This window comes from Manis pentadactyla, chromosome 4 (assembly GCF_030020395.1).
Source record: "Manis pentadactyla isolate mManPen7 chromosome 4, mManPen7.hap1, whole genome shotgun sequence".
Lineage (NCBI taxonomy): Eukaryota > Metazoa > Chordata > Mammalia > Pholidota > Manidae > Manis > Manis pentadactyla.
The window spans coordinates 27,962,227-27,975,068 of NC_080022.1; the positions used below are offsets into that span (position 1 = coordinate 27,962,227).

Sequence of the window (12,842 nt, forward strand, 5' to 3'; positions counted from 1 at the left end):
CGAAGTGTCAGCTTGGGGCCGTGGGGTGGTGCCCAGCTGGGCTCGTCCTACAGCTGTCAGTGGTGTGCGTGGCTGGGATAACCATGGCTCACATGTGGCAAGGAGAGCCCAGGGAAGGCTGGGGCCCAGGGGTCTAATTTCCCCCTTTATAACTCTCCAGGGAGGTGGGTGACAGAGACCTACCATTCTCTAGGGACTAAATGGACCAGGTCCCCCTTAATGTTGGAAAATAGACTGAATTTTTATTTGACTGGCCCAGGAAGCAGAATGGGGGTACTTTAGACAGCAGGTGAGAAATCCACTTTCTGTAGCAAAGATGCAAGAATGCTTGATCCCTTCCCCACACCCAGACACACACACCCAGACACCCAGACACACATACACACAAACACACACACACACACACAATCTCACATATTCAGACATGGGCATGTACGCTGACATGCATGTACATGCTGACACACATGCACACGCAGATGCTTGTACCAGGCACCCACACAACCATAGACAAATTCCCGGGTGCTCCTCTATTGCCCGAGTCCACCCCCGTCCCCTGCAGCACTCCGCTGATGGAATGCTATAATATTTTTCTATTAAATGTTGCATTTGTTGTGCTTTTTAGTAGCTCCCCTCATTAAAAATGATATTATCCCCATAAATAAGCCGGTGCCTGAGAAGAGTGCCCGACTCCATTTCTCTTCCTAATTGAGACACTTAGCTTTGATTTGCACGTCGGCACGCACTGAGCAGATTAATTTTCAATTAATGTTCCTGGGCGGGCAGCTGCAGGCTGTGTGGGCTCGCAGCCCAGTGGCCTGGGAGCCAGGGCGGGCGGGGACCAGGAGGACCCAGCCAGGGTGTCGCTCTGTTTCCTTGCCATGTGAAAGAGAGCAAAGGGGACTTCGTCTGCAGCTTTGGGGGAAAGTGGACCCTCAGGGGTCTGTCCTGCGGGGAAGCCCCCTCCTCTCATACTAGGTGGTAAGTACTCAATGTTTGTGGTCCCCCTGAAATTTCTACGTTGAAGCCCTATCCCTCCATGGGAAGGAATTTGGCGATGGGGCCTTTGGGAGGTAATTAGGTCATGACTGGAGGCCCCACTATGGGATTAATGCCCTTATAGGACAAGGCATAAAAGAGCTTGGTTCCTCTCTGTTCTCCACTGTGTGAGGCTCCAGGCTGCCATCTGCAAACTAGGAAGTGGGATTTCACCAAACGAGGGATCTGCGGGCACTTGGATCTCAGACTTCCCAGCCTCCAGAACTGTGAGAAACAAATTCTGGTTTAAGCCACTGGTCTGTGGTTATCTGTTACAGCAGCTTGAGCTGGATACCAGGAAAAAGGGCCGCTGAACTCTGGTTGGAGCCTGGGTTCTCCAGACAGATGGGCCTGGAGTCACAGTCCTGCCGGGCCACTTCCTGGCAGGCTGCCTTGGACCGCTCATGTCTATCTTCTCGAGATGTAGTTTCCTCATCTGCAAAGTGGGGAGAATAGGATGAAGGGCCTTAAAGGGTTGCTGTGGAGATTCAGTGAGGTGATGCCCACAGGGCCTGGGGTTCAGCAATGCCAGCTCTGCTCCCTCCCTCTCTTCCTCCTTCCCGTCCTCCAGGTCTGTCCAGAAGGCTGGTTTCCCACCCGTACCTTCCCCCCGGTCAGCCCAGATGCTTTGTCTTGGACCTGCACCTGCAGACAGGAGCCTCCCCGCTCCACTTGGGAGTGGCTCCCTGGTGGGGTTTCCAGCGACCACTGGTATACTGTACTGGTGGCTTCTGTTCCCTTGGTGCCTGTGGTTCTTCAGTGGCTCAGGGTATAGGATGTACTTGTCTGCACCCCGGGAAGCCCTGTACTCCAAGTGGAATAGGTAGAATGTGGTCTGCCTTGCGCAGCCCCAGATGTCTGCTCAACCCATTGGGCAGCACTTCCTGGTCCTGCCCTCAGCCCCTGGCTGGCAGTTCCCCTGGGCCTTAGCCTCCTGTGGAGTTGGCCTTCTCTGTGACTCCTGTATAAAACCAAGAAGCTGCATGGCTCAGTCTCCACCTGTTGTTGCAGTTAAAGACATGCCAGTCTGGGAACCAGAAAGATGAAAAACCACTTGAGTATTTATTAAAGTCTTGTGAAGAACACTAAGGGAAATTCTAGACATAACAAACAGAATTGCATCTTAAAACCCTAGTTTCTGCTGTATCTATCTATCATCTGTCATCATCTAAGAGGCATGGCTGCTGTCCCTCAAACCTCTCCCAGGACTCCCCCAAACACTCCCCCAAACCCAGCCTGTCCTGTGGTCCAGAGGTTGCAAAATGGTGATCTGAGGGCATATCTTGCTCACAGACTTATCTTATTAGGGTTGCACAATATCACTTACATAGTTTTTGCAATAGTGGGTGACATTAAAAAAGTGGAGATTTCATATAAAAATCTACATTTCCAACTTTACTTGAAAATAGCAACACTGGACCCTGATGGAGCCATGGCCCTGTATGGCCCACCTCCCTCCTTCCTGGCACCCACCTGGCCTGTCAGCATTTGGGCAGGTGACCCGTGTCCTGGTCTTTCCCTTCTCCTCCCCCTTCTTGGGCCTACTGCTTTCTCTTCACCGTGACCCTGCCTCGCCCCTTCCACCAGCCAGCTCCAGGGACCTCTTCAGCTCTCTCCCTTACTGTTCCCCCAAACACCAAAGAACTGGGTCAGCAAAGAGCCCTCCTGGGCAGGAGAGCAGGAGAAAAGGGTGTGAGCATTCTCATGTTTGCATGTGTTCTCTTGCAAGGTCGTCCCCTAAGCCCAAGGCCAGCACAAGTCCTTGCCAGCTCCTGGTCCCCGAGGGTGGGAACACCTCCTTCTCATCCTGGCTCCACGGCTTTTTCCAGGCCAGTTAAATATTATTTTCTTCAAAGGAAATCATTCCCAGCTCAGAGCTCTCTCACTGAGGCAGTTCCAGAACCAGCATCTCTCTCTTCCAGACACAGTAACACCTGCTTTCCAAACTGCAGCTTCCTGCCCTGCTGAGGCTCAGGTTTCTCTCCAAGATCCCAGCTCCTTCCCAGCACTACCTCCTGCTACTCATCCTCAGAGCCTCACCCCTGGTGTGCCTTGTGATGCCAGGTCAGTGACTTTTCAGGCAAATGCTAGGGAGATGGTAGAGCTTTGGAGCTAAGTGGGCAGACACTGGCCAGACAACCTGGGTTCAAATCCTGATTTTTCTTCTTATCTCTGTGACCTGACCAAGTCATTCCATCTCCCTAGGCCTCAGTTTCCTCTGCAAAAGAGGGATGATAATAATAGTACCTGTTTCACAGAGGTGTCTTGTCCATGAGATATTTAGCACTTTGATACTCCAAGTATGGTTTTTGGGCTGGCACCATCTGCATCTTCTGGTTGTTCTTTAGAAATGTAGAATCTCAGGCTCTGCCCAAGACCTGCCGAACTGGAATGTGCATTTCATCAAGATGCCCAGGGGTTCCTTGCCCACAGTCACGTTTGAGAAGCTCTGGGTTAGCACAACTCTTGGTAAGCACTCGCAAGTGGGAGCTGTCATGATTATTAGTGTAATGAGAATCCCTTATTTTAAGGCTGATTCTGGTGCTGGGTTGGAGAGGAGGGGTTCTGATCCTGGCTCTGCAGATTAGAATTGGACGCCCACTGCAGCCTGCTGCCTGCCTCCCATTCCCCGTCTGTAAAACTGGAAATCATGATGCCATCTCCTGGAGCTGATTGGTGAGTTAAATAAGATTAAGCAGGAGGTGCTTCAGAGAGTCGTGGAAAAGGATTCTGAGATCGCAAAGCTCTAAAAGGATTTTTGCACATGTTTTATTTGTTATATTGTTCCTTCTTTAAATGTGAGAAATTGGGGCATTTCACAACCAAGTGATTAGTCCAAGCTCATTTAGTGAATCAGCTACAGAACTTGGTCTAGTCTCCAGACCTGAGGCCGAGGGAAGTGCAAGACCCCTTAGAGAGCTCCGAGGTCAGCTGGACCAGGCCCTCTGTCTACGGCTCCCACAGTGGACACCCTCTGGGGTGCCCCTCCCTGTATTGTGCTGTTGGCTGATGGCTTCTTTTTTGTGTGTTGGGGGCAGAGGTGGCTGCAGACCAGGGAGGGGGTGGGGATGGGAAGGATGGGGCAGCTCTGGGATCTGACAGTTAATTAAAATGTCCTCATAGGTGATCAATCCACAGTCAATGGCTTGAATCCACAATGACCCAACGCCTCTCTGGTGGAGCACAGGGCCTTCCTGGGGGTGGTGGGCAGGAGGCTGGTTTGTCCTCTTGCTGGTCCTTGGAGGCCCAGCTCGGGGCTGTGCTGTTGACGCTGCCTCCAAAATATTCCCATCTTGTTTTCATAATAGCTTCTGTCACTGCTCTTGACAGGCCAGCCATTAAGTCTTTGGCAAAATTGTAAGAATTATTAACATATGAGGTTTTATATTATTTGACAGCTGTCGGCTCCTTTGGAATCTGCATCACCCTGTCTCCTCCCTTGCCTCCTGTCTCCCACTAGGTGTCACCCCTCCCCACCCCAGGGAGAGGGGAGGGGCCTCCTGGTCACTGGGGAACCAGGAGACAAGCCCTCACAATTGCTCTTTGAGTCTGTGGATGTTCCCTGGGGCCCTGCCCACCCCATCCCTGCTCCTACCCTGGCTCCTTCCTCAGCAGGGACCTACCTCATCCACATCCCTCCTTGGATGGCTTGACTCTCAAATCTCCATTTACCTCCCGGTTCTGACCCAGACCCACATACTTTCCTGCATCCGGGGCATCTCCTCTCTTATGCTCCAAAGACTCCATCCTGGCTTTTCCTCTAGGTGCCTTGTTCCATCATCCATCCTGTCCCCCAGGCCAGAAATCCAAGGGGCACGCCCCTCTCCTCTCCCTCCCACACACTCCCAGTCTCCGGCTGCCGAGCTCTGACCATTCTGCTTCCTAAAAGCCTCTTGACTCTGTCTTCCCCATCCCTGCTGCCTTTGCCATCTTCTGGGTCTCTTCCCCTCTCACTGGGCCACCACATCTGCTTCCTCACTGGTTGGTGCCCTGCCCTGATCCCCCTGGGCCTTCCTGCACAGTAGGAGCCCATCATTCTTCCAAAAGCCTGCAGCACTTCCCTGGGGCTGCAGCCTGCCTCCTCCATGCAGGTAGGCAGAAGGGCTGGAGAAGTGGTGGCCCTCCCTCCTTCTCATCCCTGCTCCTACCCTGGCTCCTTCCCCTGTGGGTAGGATAACTGAGGCCCACAGTCCGCACGAGTCCCTGAAGTCCCCAGGGCAGTGAAGCTCCATTGTAGTAACTGGTTTGCTTCCTAGTCTCCTCCCTTCCTTGTCTCACTCCCCACTTCCCTGCTGGGGTTTCCTGGGACTGCCTCACAAAGAAACTGCTTGCCCTCAAACCCTTGTGTCAGAGCTGGTTTCTAGCAGAATCCAAACCAAGTCCATCCTGCACACTTGAGGGCGAGCCTGGGGTGTACCACTTGATCCTTCACTTCCTCCCTGGGATTACCCAGGGGCTCTTCAGTGCAACTCGGGTCCCGTCAGGCTCCCACGGCAAAGGGAGGTCTTCCTGACACCCTTGGCCTATATCCACAAAACTGGAATAGGTACAGTACTTGGGGACTGCTACTTACATTTCAAAAGTGGTTGCCAATGGGTTCGAATAGTATGCTTTTCTGGAACCTTCATTAGATAAAATTTTGCATTCGTACAGCTATTAAGTAATACAGATATAAGGCTGTTGATATGAAAGAGAAACACATTCCCAGATATCAAAATATATCACAAAGCTATCCTAAGTAAAACTTGGGTTGCTTAGGACAAGAATTAACAAATGAACAGTGATGTCCAAGATAGGACTCCAATAAATGATAAAAGTGTCATTTCAAATTAGTGTGGAAAGGATAGGTTAGTTATGAAATGGAGATGGATAATTAGTGAACCATTTGGGAAAAATAGAGACAACTACTTCCAAATCCAGGTGGATAAAAAATGTTAATATATAAAAAAAATGAAATCATAAAAGAACTAGAAGAAGCCCAGGTGACTATCTCAGGATGAGGTGGGCCTTCCCAAGAAAACAGAGGGAGAGAGCCCAGACGGGACAGAAATGACAGAAGTAAAGAATCCCAAAGTTAAAAAGCAGGCCAACTGGGAAATGCATTGGCAGTATATACCATAGGAGAAAAGAGAAACTGAGTAGCAGGTTTCTCCTGGACTCACTGCATCTTTAGCCTGGACCCCTGGGGCCACAGCTGGCCCTCATTCTATGCTCTCTTCCTCCCTGCCCCCAACTCCGTCCTGAGCCCGCCCCCCATCCCACCTGGACCTTATTTTGAACCCCCTCTGAGCCCTACTCCACCCATCCCAGGCCTCGACCAGAGCCCCCACGGCCAGGCCCTGTTGGGCCCAGCTGCCGCTCTGAGCCAGGCCGGCTATGCAGGGAACAGATGGGTTCCCCACGGACACGGCAGCAGTGCAGAAGTTAATCCACGTTTATCTCGTTATGGTGACAGCCACCCTGTTAAATGGAATGGACTATCGATTCGGGGATCACTTCCAGCCTGAGGATTTTCCATCACAGGCCTGAGTAGAATAGGAGGAAAGCAACACTTATTAACTCGGGTGCCAGTCAGGGAGAGGCTGGATGGGGGCAGGGTTGGGTGGGGGCCAGTGCCAGAGCTGGCAAGCTAGGGCCCCAGGGAAACCGGGGATCCAGGCGGAGACCCAGAGTCCAAGGGAGCCCCTCCTCACCTCCTCCCTCAAGGGGCAGAGACTCATGTACACACACACTGGTTCGCATCCGCGTTCAGTGCAGACGCACACACACACCCCACACCAACATGGGCACACCCAGTGCTGACATACACGTGTTCAACACTGACACCCACATACACCCAGAGCTGACACACATCTGCACACACCCAGCACTGAAACACATACACACACCCACTGCTGACACAGGTACAAGTACGTGGACATACAGAAACACGCCCATCACCGACACACACAGGAACCCACCATTGACACGTCCACACAAATACTCACCACTGGCACAGACACTCATCCCTGACACACACACACACACTGCATGCTGACACACAGGAGTGCACTAGCCTGACTTCCGAACAAACTCAGTGTTGGCACAGATGTGCAACCCAGTCCACACAGTCACACGTACACACACACGCACACTGACATCATATACACACACAGGGATGCATTTCTTGCTCACAGTGCTGACACCTGCCCAACACTGATATATACACACACACGTGTGTGTTGACCCACATTCTATAGACACACCTGGTACCCACCAGCATCCACGTCCAAGGGACACATATGTGTGGCACTGATAGTCTATTCTTACAGACACCGACATAGTAGTGATCGTGGCATGTATTATTTGCCACCCACCACTGACATGCAAATTAATGATGCATATGTGTATAACATGCACATCCCTATCCACAGCATTCCCACACACTTGCACACACACCCGCTCATGGCCGGCCCCACTGGCATTTCCTTTTGTTCAGCCCCTGGTTTTTATGGAACATCTTTTCTGCTCTGTCCTGGGAAGGTGCTGGGCTGGCCAGAAGAGGAAGACTCAGTGCCTGCCCTCCAGCAGCTTTGCCTCTAGTGGGGGAGATGAACACACAGAGCAGACCGTATGACATCTGGAGTGATTACAGCTGACTTGTACATAGCACTTATCACACACCCCTCCTCATTCTAAGCACTTGACATATATAAACTTTTTTTAAAAGTCTTCATGATAAACTTTGGAGGTAGGTACTATTATTAGCTTCAGTTTGTAGATGGGGGACCTGGGCACAGAGATGCTAAGTGACTTGCCCAAGGTCACACAGCTCTGGAGTGTAGAGCAGGGGTTTAAACTCAGGCCATCACATCCCGAGTATGTGTGACCTCTGTGGATACTGTTTCCCCACATCTGTATCTAGCCAAGAAAACCACGTGTCACTATTGTCACAGAGACAGAGCGTCTGCACGGGACAGACCCATGGCATCAGCAGGCCCATTTGAAATGACCTGAAGCAGGGGTTGTCCACCTGCTTCCTGGGAAAGTTGTGTGCGGGAGGGTGCGGTTCCAGGACTTCACGGTGGCCTGCCTCCAAGGGGAGGGGCAGCACGCCGGACAAGGCCCTGGGGAGGGGTGCTAAGGCTGGGGAGGCCTGGTGGGGGGCAGCTTTCCAGGTCTTTTCTTGTCTGAGCAGGGCAGCCGTCCCATCTCTTGTGTCCCAGTCTTGGGCCTATTCCTCCACCCGCATCCTAGGGTTTCTTTGTGCACCACCAGTAATGGCTACTTTTGGCAGCTGGCACGGCCCAGGGCCAGCCCTGGGGGAGGAATGCTGCCAGGCAGGGAGTGGCAGCCAGGGGACTGGTTTTTTCAAGCAGGGAATGGGGAAGGCACATCCGGAGGCAGGACAGCAGTGAGCTGGGCCTGGAGGCCTTGCTCCTTGGGACAAATTCTGGAGAAGGCTTCGCTCAGCAGCCTCGGATGAAGAGCCTAGTATTACACCGATCACATCCAATCCTTGTTCAGGCCCTGACCAGTTTTGTCTGACCCCCGCCCCCGCCCCGTGGGCAAGTCACTTAAACTAATCCTCAGTTTCTCTGAAAAATGGAGCTCACAAGATGACCTGACACCCAGGGTTATTGGGAGGGTTAAGTAAAAGGACACATGTAAAATGTCTGGCACCATGGAGTGGGACTTCCGGGCTTCTAAGGCCCTGCGGCTGCCGAGTTCTTGGGGCCTCAGCCCTCTCTTGCAGAAACTCCCATATACCCATGGCTCAGTCTGAAATCTGGAGAGGGGCTAGACTCTCCTTCTGGGAGGGAGTTACTGATCAGTGCCCCAGTGGCCTGGGTCTGGGGTCAAGTGGGTTGAGGGATTGCTTTGGACTGAACTGAGTCTCCCCCAAATTCATATGTTGAAGCCCTAATATAATGTGATGGTATTTGGAGGTGGGAGACTTTGGGAGATGATTAGGTTTAGATGAGGTCATGAGGGTGGGGCCCCCATGGATGGGATTAGTGCCCTAATAAGAGACACCAAAGAGCTTGTGCTCTCTCTCTGTCCCTGTTCCCAGCATGTGGAAGAGGTCATACTGGCACACAGTGAGGTGTGGGCCACCTGCCAGCCGGGAAGAGTGTCTTCACCAGAACACAACAATGCTGGCCTCCTGGTCTTGGACTTCCAGTGTCCAGACCTGTGAGAAAATTAATTTCTGCTCTTTAAGCCCCCCAGTCTGTGGCCTCACGTTATGGCAGCCTGAGCTGCAGCGGGCTGGTCGGCACCAGGACCCAGCTCTCTCACCGACTGCTCTGCAGCCAGCACTGTCTCAGGTCTCTTTCCTCACTTGTAAAATGGCCTGGATTCGAGTCTCCAAAGGCCTGCTCCATTCGGACACCAGGTGACCCTGGCATCAGGGCCCCTCCCAGCCCCTGGGTGCGCCTCCAGAGGGGAGTGGTGGAAGGGTACCCGCTGACCCTGGCTGCCTGCCCTCCTACCCTGTTTCTTGGAGCTGTGGCTTTGTGGCCCTGGGAAGTGGGGTGAGGGAGGGGAGGGTGTTCCCCCCATGACCCTCCCATGCCTGTGGCCTGGAGGCATTAGGGTGACACTCTGTTGGCCTTCCCGAGGCATTGTTGGGGAGTAGGATATGGGCCAGAACAGGGCTTTACCGCCAGGGTCTGCAGGGCCTGAGGCTCACGTGCTGCCCTGTGGCTGTTCTGTCCCCATCAGCCAGGGTGTTCTCCTCCCCACCTCAGCGCAGCTGCCACCCAATCTCAGCCCCGCTGTCCCCACCTCAGCCCCGCTGTCCCCCCACCTCAGCCCCGCTGTCCCCCCACCTCAGCCCCACTGTTCCCCACCTCAGCCCCGCTGTCCCCCCACCTCAGCCCCACTGTTCCCCACCTCAGCCCCTCTATCCCCCCACCTCAGCCCAGCTGTTCCCCCACCTCAGCCCAGGTGTCCCCCACTTCAGCCCAGCTGTTCCCCCACCTCAGCCCAGGTGTCCCCCACCTCAGCCCCGCTGTCCCCCCACCTCAGCCCCACTGTTCCCCACCTCAGCCCCTCTATCCCCCCACCTCAGCCCAGCTGTTCCCCCACCTCAGCCCAGGTGTCCCCCACTTCAGCCCAGCTGTTCCCCCACCTCAGCCCAGGTGTCCCCCACCTCAGCCCCGCTGTCCTCCCACCTCAGCCCCACTGTTCCCCACCTCAGCCCCTCTATCCCCCCACCTCAGCCCAGCTGTTCCCCCACCTCAGCCCAGGTGTCCCCCACCTCAGCCCAGCTGTTCCCCCACCTCAACCCAGCTGTTCCCCGTGTCACCCAGCCCGTCTCCCTCATTAGCCCAGGGTCCCACCCCATCTGCTGAGTGGTTCTCCCCAACGCCAGCCCAGCTGTTCCCTTTCAGGTGTCCCCGGCCGTCCCCTCCACAGCCGCTCAGCACCCTTCCCCCTGCACCAGCTCACTGCCCCCAGCAGCGGACTCTTCTCTCCTCATATCAGTTTAGTTGGTCTGTTTTCTGGGCACCTTCTCAGGGAGCGGAATGGATATATTGGGTTCCCCAGGGCAGCTTCTCCGGCATTTCTAGTGGGTTCCCCGCTCTGCCCCAACTTCCCTCACCCACCTGGGAAGCAGGGACGTGGCCGAGGCATCTAATCCTAGGTTCACATCCTCCTCTTTCCTGAGAGGGGTTGGGTACGGAGGAGGAAGCACCCAAGACTGGAAGAAGATGGAGAGAATCAGGCATCCCCATCCCCCTATTGACAGGAGGGACCCCAGTGTCATCTCCAACCCCTCCCAGAGCCAGGGGGACTACCTGACTTCCCCACCCCCAGAGAGGCAGGAGGAGCCCCAGGCATTCCACGGTCACCCCTACTTCAGAGAGAACAGACACCCCCATGTCTTCTGGCATGGGGAAGATATGCCCTCCTCTCCACAGAGACAGGAGCAACCCCTGGAATCATTTTCCCCACCCTAATCTGAACCCCCAGAGGAGAAAAGACAGATCCTGATTAAATATGCAAATTCAAGCAGATGGCGGAGCACGGTGATGGAAGGGCTGTCAGGAGAGCCTGTCAGCATGTGATGGGTGTGTCTGTGCGATTAGTGTGGGGCTGCAGCATGGGGGGGGGGTGGAGTGGGAAGACCTTCTGCAGCGGGCCAGCCCGGGACCTCCCTGGGTCCAGCTTTGCAGGCCTCTTCAAACCACGATGCTAATTCCACCAGATCAGGGCTGGGACAGATGGGGATTCGTTCATATAATCTGTACCTGTATCTCTGCTCTTGCCATCGGCCAAACAATAAAAGACACAATATTTACACAACTTACTGGGAGAAGCAATATTGGGCCATTGATTTTGTGTCCCTTGGATTTTCACGGTCTAAACCTTAATGGTTTTTAATCATAAAATATTAGCGCTGCAGGGCACTTAGCACTGGCACCTTGCTGGTGAGGGATGGCCCCCTGCCCCTTGCATGGCTCCAAGCCAGGAGCCCTAAGGAGGAAGGGCCAATGTCCCCCTCCCACTCCTACACCTCCAGCACAGCAAAACCCTCAGGAGTGGGCTGGGGGATTGGCCCAGGTCTGGGCACAGGTGTGGGATCCCCTGGAGAAAAAGACATTCTGTGAGCAATCCTTCAAGTTCTAGAGGCAGAACAGGAGTGAGGAAATCAGTAAGTGGAGATTTGTCTTTACAAGGGTATTCAAAATAAAAGCTTTTGCTCTTGTCTTCTCCTCGAGATACACCCTTCACCCTAGCTCAGTTTGGGGACTCCTGCCCTCCCAGCAAATCTCCTAGGTCGGGGGTGGTCCACAAGGAACGGACTAGGTCAGGTACATTTCTGTCTCTCCAGCACTTGGCCTGGAGCATCACTGGAACTCAGTATTGGTTGAATGAATGAATGAACAAATGTACTGGACTCGGAAGGCAGGCTTTCATTCATTCATTCACTCATTCATTCAACAAATATTCACTGATAACGTACTCTGGGCCCCGTCTCAGAGACGAATCCCACCCAGTGCCTCCCTTCACCATAGTAAGTACTGTGTGCTGGGGGTGGGCTCAGGGAAGGGAGCTTAGGGCATGAGATGGAAAGGGATTTTCAGCAGGATTTTCACATTCACAGGAGACTTGTGAATGAAGCTGCCTCCCAAAGGGACCACTTTGAAGAACTAAACTTGCATTATGTTGAGATCTGAACACATCACATCAGCCCCTTCTTGTCTCTGTCAGGGAATGCTTCCTGATGGGGCTTCTTTGGAAAATGAGGTTTGGCAGTGTGTGTGCATGTGTGTGTACATGCCAGTGTGTGCAAGCCCTGCCTGGGGGAGGTGGTTTCTCTGGTGCAGAGGAAGAGGTGGGTGTGGTGGTTGTTGCAGTTGTTTATTTTTTTCTGAATATGAATAGACTGCCTGCCCCACCTTGCAATTCCCCTCCCCAGTGCCTGCGGAGAAGTCAATAGCAACGGATTAAACAGCAAGGAGAAGGCTGAAAGCACAATTGGAAGAAAGATAAAGATAATTAAAACTAATTCCAACTGTTCCCAGAGCAATCAATTTCATAACTTCAGTGCGTCCCTAAACTTGTTCCTGAGGCTCTGCTGTGCTGAGCAGAGGGCATGTCCTGGAGCATGCAGTGTGCAGACACAGGTGTGCGTGTATGTGGGTGCTTATCCATGCAAGTGTGTATGTGCTTGTGGCTGCATGCATGTGTGTACATGACTGTGAGTACACATGTGTGTGCTTTGTGTACATGGGGGCACACACAAGTGTATCAGGCAGCAATTTTCCTGAGTACCTGCTCATGGCCTCACTTTTGGCCCTGTGTGGAAGAGGCAA

At 53.5% G+C, this 12,842-nt stretch overlaps 1 long non-coding RNA gene across 1 annotated transcript; it reads left to right on the top strand.

Annotated features, from left to right (window-relative positions):
• The first annotated feature begins 896 nt into the window (after window positions 1-896).
• On the top strand, window positions 897-12,546 carry LOC130683653 (uncharacterized). Its single transcript, XR_008997541.1, has 3 exons — window positions 897-978; window positions 12,238-12,273; window positions 12,446-12,546. It is a non-coding gene; the product is annotated as an uncharacterized LOC130683653 (long non-coding RNA).
• Window positions 12,547-12,842: the final 296 nt, after the last annotated feature.